Source organism: Crocuta crocuta, unplaced genomic scaffold (genome assembly GCF_008692635.1).
Source record: "Crocuta crocuta isolate KB4526 unplaced genomic scaffold, BGI_CrCroc_1.0 scaffold112, whole genome shotgun sequence".
In the NCBI taxonomy this organism is placed as follows: Eukaryota; Metazoa; Chordata; class Mammalia; order Carnivora; family Hyaenidae; genus Crocuta; species Crocuta crocuta.
Window position 1 is genome coordinate 5,699,908 of NW_027528818.1, and position 9,155 is coordinate 5,709,062.

Below are 9,155 nucleotides of genomic sequence, written 5' to 3' on the forward strand. Positions count from 1 at the left end.
ACTGGCTGTTTGATTTTTGCCAATTCACATATCTGAACCTCTGCCCCAACAAACTCTTTTCATCTGTGAAAATTTTTCTGTCACTCCACACTGTGTCTTCTTGGTATTCCAAGTGTTCTGACCTCAAAACTACTGTGTTTGAGGGACCAGGGAAATTCTGGTCCCTCTACTTCTCCTACATCTTCACTCCTCTCCCCCATACCTGTTTTCATCTAATGTCCAAATAATTGAAGCCAAGCTGTATATTATTAGTTATAGTTTCCAGTAACTCGATATCTAAGTTTGAGTCCTCTGCTCAATGAACATTCCAAGGAGGCTACAGATGGTGCTATAAATGCAATGTTACCCTAGAGACCAGATGTGGCAGATATTAGACTGGTTTAAATTCCACTGAGAAATATTTACAAGTATAGAAAAAGGAGAATTAGATAGGATTCCAAAAAAACTCCCTTTCCTCCTTCAGTCTGTACTCAAACACCGCCTTCTCAACGAAGCCTAATCGCTTCTTAGCCTTTTGACTAAGATCAAGTGTCAGTGAAGCCTATTCCCACACACACACACGCCTCCAGTCCCCCAGTCCCCATTACCCTTGCTCTATGCTCTTAACACCTGCCAACATCATTTATGTTTGACTTTTCTTTCCCCTTAAATAGTTTATTGTCAAGTTGGTTTACATATAACACCCAGTGTTCATCCCAACAAGTGCCGTCATCCATGCCCATCACCCCCCTTCCCTTCTCCCCCACCCCCGTCAGCCCTCAGTTTGTTGTCAGCATTCAAGAGTCTCTCATGATTTGCCTCCCTCCTTCTCCCCAACTGCTTTTCCCCTTCTTCTCCCTCATGGTCCTCCATTAACTTCCTCCTAATCCACCTATATGTGCAAACATATGGTATTTGTCCTTCTCTGTGTGTTTGACTTATTTAATATGTTAATTGTTGGTTGTTTTATTGTCTTGGCCCCACTCCATCCCCCATTGTAAAGTAAACCTTTAATAGGATAGAGAGTTTACCTCTTTTGCTTAGTGATGTGTATGAAGCCCAATAAATACATACCTAATGATTGATTGGATACATAAATTAAAGGGAAAATGCATCTATTGATTATCATAATCCATAATGTAAAGTATGAGCTTTGGAATCAAACTGCCTGTGTTCAACTCCCAGAAATTCTACTTATAGGCTAGTACCTTGAGCGATATCCATCCTCTGCTTCTTCCTAGCCAATGGAACCTCAATTTTTAAACAGGTAGCAATGTGCCTCATTAAATATATTCATTTCTCCCATGCAACTAGAGATGACCTTGACTCATCTTGATCAATGAAATTAAAGCAGAAATACTCTAAATAAAGTTTCTAGAAATAAGACTTTCATAGTTTAAAAAAAAGTTTTTACAGTTAAAAAAACAACACAAGCTCATCTAGTTCATCCCTGCTGCCCTTCTCTCCTTTCCCGTATTTCCTTCATGGAACACAGTTGTGGTCATGGAGGTAGACAGCCATCCAAAAGATAAGCACCAAATCTCATGATGACAGAGTAGGAATCTAGAAGGATCCTGGGTCTTTGGCAACATCCATGAGCAGATATCCCTTGACCGACCACATCCCAACTGTTACGTCAGTTAGGATGGCTTAACCACTGCAGGCACTATTTTTTTACATTCAAAGATAACCCTAATGGATAACAACATTCTATGATGTAGATCAAAGCTCTAGCAACAGGGTCCCTATCTGTATGTTTTTCCTTCTCTCTGCTCTAACAAGAGTGGATCTGGTCCACATACAAGGGAAAAGATAGATGGAACACAGGTCTTTTTCATGTATTCAATGCTAGCTTCTTTTCATGGTAAAAATACTCAACAAATGAGAAATAGAAGGGAACTTCCTTAGCCTGATAAAAAGCATCTATGAAAACTCCACAGCTAACATCATACTTAGGGGTAAGAAGCTTAATGCTTTCCCTCCAAGATGAGGAATAATACAAGGATGTCTGTTCTTGCCACTTCTATTCAACATTGTACCGTAGGTTCTAGCCAGGGCAATGAGCCAAGAAAGTGAAATAAAAATTGGGAAAGAAGAAATAAAACTATCTCTGTTTGCAGATGACATAATCTTTTCTTGTATAGAGTAAGTCCTAAAAAAAAAAATCCACCCCAAAAAACTCGTAGAGCTAACAAGTGAGTTTGGCAAGACTGCGAGAAACAATGTCAATATACAAAAATCAATTGTATTTCTGTATACTAGCAAAGAACAAAACTGAAATTACGAAACAACCCCATTTACAATCACATCAAAAGAATAAATATTGAAGAGTAAATTCAACAAAAGAAATGCAAGACCTGTACATTGCAAATTATAAAGAAAGCATCATTGGAAAAAATTAAAGAACACCTAGATAAGTGGAAAACCTTCCTGAGTTCATGGATTGGAAGATAATGTTGTTAAGATGGTAACACTCCCCAAATTGATCTACAGAATCAATACAATCCCTATCAAAATCTCAGTTGCCTGGGGCGCCTGAGTGGCTCAGTTGGTTAAGCTGCAGACTCTTGATTTCAGTTTAGGTCAGAATCTCGAGGTTCATGAGATGAAGCACCACATGGGACTCCACACTTACAAATGCACAGAGCCTGCTTCTGATTCTTTCTCTCTCTGCCCTGCCCCCACTGACACTTGCTCTCTCTCCAAATAAATAAATAAACTTAAAAAAATTTTTTTAAATCTCAGTTGCCTTTTTTTCCCTGAATTGAATGGACAAGCTGATCCCAAAATTCATATGGAAATGCAGGGGACCTGGAATAACCAAAGTGATCTTGAAAAATAAGAACAAAGTTAGAGGACTCATGCTTGTCAATGTAAAAACTTACTATAAAGCAACAATAATCAAGACTATGATTCTGACGTAAGGAAAGACAAGTAGATCAATGGAATATAACTGAGCCAAACTTAAACTCAAAGGCTAACAGCAACTGTGTAGCAGGAAAATTCTGGTGAGGACCTACCACTAGGATAGGATGGCACATCTAAGAGTCAAATTCCAATGTAAGACGAACACCTGACTGGCTTGACCTACAGTCACATTTCTGTTCCCAGGTTAAAGGAAGACAGGGCTTTAAGTTAATAGCCCTTTCACTCATGAAAAAGAGATAATTATAAACAAAATTAGAATACTGTTTAAAAAATTTATTCTAGGCAGTCCCAAATCCCAAATCCCTATAGATTTTCATGAAGTTAAAAAGGGCTTGGGGATGCCTGGGTGGCTCAGTCGGTTAAGTATCCGATTCTCGGTTTTGGCTCAAGTCATGATCTCATGGTTTCACGAGTTCAAGCTCTGTGCTGAGCTCTGCGCTGAGAGTACAGAGCTTTCCTGGGATTCTTTCTCCCTCTCTCTCTCTCCTTCTCTCTCTTCCCCTCCCCTGCTCACACTGTCTCCGTCTCTCTCAAAATAAATACATAAACATAACAAAAAATTTTTAAGTATAAAAGCATATTCTTGCAAGGATGCAATTTATAAATATATATAAAATAAATATTAAGACTAAATATCTTCTTTACTTTTTTTTTTGTTAGTGCTAGTGCTTCTCTGTCTCACTTATTCCCAAATCATTCACAACTCTCTATCTCTATCCCTGCCTTCCTCAAAACCCCTTTCCTCTCTCTCTCTTTCTCTCTTTCTCTCTCTCTCTCTCTCTCTCTCACACACACACACACACACACACACACACATTAGCCTTGCATTTTTATCACAGTCATAAACCATTCATTAGCAGCATGGATTTTGGACTTAGACTGATCTAACTTTGAATCAAAGTTTGCTTTTCATTTGATTGTGCCGATCAGGCATGTACTCAAACTCCTGGGCTTGTGTCCTTACCCATAAAATGAAGATTATAAAAATACTTACCTTCTGGAGGGTTGGGGATGTTTAAATTAGGTGTATATAAGATGTTTAGCCCAGAGCCTGACACAGAGTAAATTCTCACGTAATGGCATATAGTGACTAATGCAAATGCACTAGCCAACAGAGATATTCATAAAAATAAACTCATCCTGGACTAATTTTATTCTGCTACAGATCAGAGAAAGAGAGACTCAGGCTTGCCATGGGATAGCAAAAAGTATGTCAGCAAAAGAATATAAATCCCTTGTTACAGTAGAAGTTTTCCTAGACATGATATCAACAGTGTTCAAGTGCTGACCTGACTTTAGGCACTCTTAATAGATACGTGATTCTATCAAAGCTGTCTCTTTTTAAATTTTCTTTAAGGTTTATTTCTTATTTTTGAGAGAAACAGAGACAGAACCTGAGTGGGATAGGGGCAGAAAGAGAGGGAGACACAGAATCTAAAGCAGGCTCTAGGCTCTGAGATGTCAGCAGAGCCCAACACAGGGCCCGAACACACAAACCATGAGATCATGACCTGAGCCGAAGTCAGAGGCCTAACCGACTAAGCCACCCAGGAGCCTCAAAGCTATTGCTTTTTAAAAGGGGTATTGTAAGGCTTACATTAAAATTATTAAGGAGGATCCACTGTGAACAGGACAACAGAAGCAGGATTTGTCTTGGGGAAAAAAAGGCAGGGTGTGTGAAATTAATAGCTGTCTTCAGTAAGGATATTAAAGCCATGATGAGTACAGTGTTCAGCTGTGCTCTGTCCCCATGAAGACAGAAATGAATAATGAGGCTTAAGTGTAGCATTTAAAGTAGAGATTAAGCCAACTCTGGCTTAAACAAATTTAGGATCAAAGAAGTTGGTAGTATAAAGCAGTTTATAATGTAAAACACTGTTTGGCTTTGACGTGAAGTCATTGACACTTATTAAGAAAATGTCTTTATGAAAACAACCATTAACTGTCCTGCAGATTTTTTTTTCCTGCTTCATTCACTGATTGCACAATTGACTGGGTACATTCATAGATAACTTTTGGTAAGTTTTTTAGCTGAGACACTTTAATTAGCTTTTATCACAGTTCGAAAAAAATCCATCTTTAGGCTGGTTTGTAGACCTTCATCAGCCAGAGGAACACATGTCCATAGTCCAGCCTCCTGGAACCACGAGTCTTCTGTTTGCCNAATGAACAAATGGTACTCAGAATTCCCTAGCCAGGAAAGCGTTGACTAGTAGGCTGAGCTTTAAAACCAAGCTAGAGAAGTTATTCCTTTTGTGAGACATTCTTGGTCCTCCGAAATAATTCAAGAAGGTCTCATCTGAAGGCCACAGGAACGACCCTTCAAGGGTTTTCTAGTCCCTGACTCGGACCCTGGCCTTGCCGGTTTCCTAGCAACTTGAGCTCTGGTGCCCTCTGGTGTCAGAAATGGATTGTCTCTTGTTCTAAGTCTGTCCAGACTGACCCCAATCTAGTTCCCTGCTGCTGTATGGGACTTTCTCACTATGGAGAAATTGAATTTTGTCTTTACAGTTAAAAGAAATCTACCAGAATGGTGTCTTTAGCCATAAAATTTTTTTTAAAGAGTTAAAAAGCATATAACCTCCGAAGTCTTCGCAGATGTCCTTTTGAGTGTTTTTGAATAGTACGATTTTCTTGTGAAATAACAAAATTTCAGGTTGTTTACCGCAACACTTTCTCCTCAAATAGCCATGGTTTTTATGGTCGAATCTAATTAGCATTTGGGAAGCTCATGTTTTGTAAGCAGCTGCTTACAATCACTAAGGCGGAGTGCTTTCCAAGGCCCTTAAATCTTCATTGTGAGAGAAAATAAGTTATTTTTTGACAAACCACATACATAAAAAGATTGGGTGTGTGCTGTTTGTCAATAAGAAGTTATGGGTCTGGCTGCCCATCTGTAAACAGACTTGTTTTCTCTCCTGAGCTGATGAAATTGCTGACAGCTACACTGTCTTCTGCTTTTAATTCTGTGTGAGCTGCGAAGCCAGACTGTTCCATTCGGCAACTGCGTGTACGAGCATGCTTAGCGTCGTGTCAAAGATGTGCATTCCAAAATGTCAGTTTACGATGATTTGAGAGGAGGGAGTAAATAAACTTTCTTTTCTCACCAATTATATAATCATTTTAGCAGTAATTTACCACCATTTTTGACTGATCTTCAAAGGATCCCATCGACCTAATGCCATTTTAGTTTGAGGCTTTTCTGACCCCGACCATTTAGTCAAACAAACAAGCACTCATTTGCACTAGGGAGATGCTATTTATAGGCATTCAATACTGGTTTCTTTTCTAAATTAAAGAATCCTTTTGTAATGTAAACAATCACCCTCTGACTTTGTTTGTTTTATACATTCATAGTTTCACTCTCCTATTTGTTCACAGCACTGTACATCTGTATACGCCCAAGGGACACTGACACCCCTAATTGGCTTCTTACAAAGGGCCAGGAGTAAGCCTCATGATGCCACTGGTTTCTGGAAGATGCAATTGTTTGCAAAATGATTCTGCAGTTGGTGAGATTTTACAGTTTGCTTTTCCTACAGAGAAATAAATTAAGAAAAATAAATATATTGGGATGGAGCACAGAGATGAGGTGATGGAAAGATATGAGAGGCAATAAGTATGATAGTTGAGTACAAATTTCAAAATCAGACTCCCTGGGTTTGAATCTAAGGGTTGCCATTTGCTAGTTCTGCACCCTTGAGAGAGTCACTTTATCTCCTGTGCTTCACACTCCTTATTTGAAAAGTGGTGGTAAAGAACCCTATGAACCCCATATAGCCAAAACAATATTGAAAAAGAAGAATGAAGCTAGATGGATCACACTTCCTGGTTTCAAAATATACAAAGAAACAGCAATTAAACAGTATGGGTACCAGACAAATGACAACTATATACATCAATAGAACAAGATAGATAACCCTGAACTAAGTCTGTGCACATATGGGTCAACTGATCTTCGACTAGTGTGCCAAGAACACACTTTGGGGAGAGGATCGTCCCTTCAACAAATGGTTTTGGAAAAACTGAATATCCACATGCAAAAGAACAAAGTGGGCTGATATCTTAAACCAAATATCAACTCAAAATGAAACTTAAACATAAGACCTGAAATTGTAAACTCCTAGAATGACACAGGGGAAATCTTCATGAAATTGGTCTTGGCAATGATTTCATGGATATGAAACCAAAGGAAGGGCAACAAAAGCAAGATTAGAAGGTGAGACTACATCAAACTAAAACGCTTCTGCACAGCAAATGAAATCATAAACACAATGAAAAGGTAACCTACGGAATAGGAAGAATGTTTGCCAGCCATATATCTGATAAGAGGTTAATTTCCAAAATACACAATGAACCCCTCCAGCTCAACAGCAAAACAACTAGAACTTGATTTTAAAAAGAGCTAAAGGGACGCTTGGGTGGCTTCGTTGGCTGAGCATCCAATTCCCTTGATTTTGGCTCAGCTCATGATCTTATGGTTCATGGGTTTGAGCTCTGTGTGAGGCTCTGTGCTAATAGCGTGAAACCTGCTTGGGATTCTCTGTCTCCCTCTCTCTGTCCCATCCACTTGTGCATGCTCTCTCTCTCTCTCTCTCTCTCTCTCTCTCTCTAATAATAAATAAATAAACATTTTTTAAAATAGTAAATTTAAAAAAATAAAAACAATGAACCACTGGAATCTACCCCCAAAACCAGGAGCACACTTTATACACTGTATTTTAGCCAATTTGTCAATAAATTATATTTTAAAAAAATAAAAATAAACAGATGTGGGAAACTGAAAAAATACATACATACATACATACATAAATAATGAGCTAAAGACTTCAATAGACTTATTTCCCCAAAGACATACAGATGGCCAACAGGTATATGAATGATGTTCACCATCACTAATCATCAAGGAAATGCACATCAAAACCTCAATGAGATATCACCTCACACCTATTGGGATGGCTAGTATCAAAAAAACAAAAGGGGGCACCTGAGTGGCTCAGTCGGTTGAGCATCCAACTTCGGCTCAGGTCATGATCTCATGGTTTGTGAGTTCGAGCCCCACATCTGGCTCACTGCTGTCAGCACAGAGCCCGCCGCTTTGTATACTGTGTACCCCTCTTTCTGCCCCGCTTGTGCTCTCTCTCTCTCTCACTCTCTCTCAAAAATAAATAAACATTTAAAAAATAAGACAAGTGTTGGAGAGGATGTAGAAAAATTGGAACTCTTTTGTACTGTTGGTGGGAATGCCAAATGGTGCAGTTGCTGTGGAAAATAGTAAGGAGGTTCCTCAAAATTTGTTGCTAGATTTCCATATGATCCAGCAATCCCACTCCTGCCTTTTTATCCAAAAGAATGAGAATCAAGACCTTGAAAAGATACTAGCACCATTGCAGGAACCAAGATGTGGAAACAACCTATTACAAGGGTTGTGCAACATAACTGCCCATCCACAGATGAACGGATTAAGAATATATGGAATATTATTCAGCCTTTAAAAAGAAGCAAATTCTGAATGAGCAACAACATAAATAAATCTTGAGGGTATTATGCTAAGTGAAATAAGCTAGTCACAGAGGACAATGACTGCATAATTCCACTTATATGAGGTATCTAAAAAAGTCAAACTCATAGAAGCAGAGAATAGAATGGTGGTTGCCAGGGCTGGGGTAAGGGACAAATGGGGAATTGGTAATCAATGTACTTAAATATTCAATTATACAAGCTGAATAAATTCTAAATGTCTGATGTACAATACTATCCCTGTAGGTAACAATGCTGTATTGTACCCTTAAAACTCTGTTAAAAGGATCACATATTAAGTGCTTCTAAACACATACATAAAATAACGTTGTTAAGAGAATTGAGTAAGTCAATGTTGCACAACCCTTGTAATAGTGTCTGGCACATAAAAAATATATACATGTATTTTTTCCTCAATATTAGTGGACAGCCTTCTCTGCACCTCACCGACAGCAGTGAGGATTGCTCCTCTTTGACCAGTTTCACCCCCTCTGCCTAAGCCAGAGGGTCACTTCTTCCAGGGAGAGAAATTCACGATGAAAGTCCTTTTAAAAAAAATTAATGTTTATTTATTTAGTTTGAGAGAGAGAGAGAGGGAAAGAGAGAATCCTAAGTAGGCTCCACACTGACAGTGTGGAGCCCTTTGGGGGCTCGATCTCATAAACCCTGAAATCATGACCTGAGCCTAAATCAAGAGTCAGGTGCATAACTGACTAAGCCACCTAGGT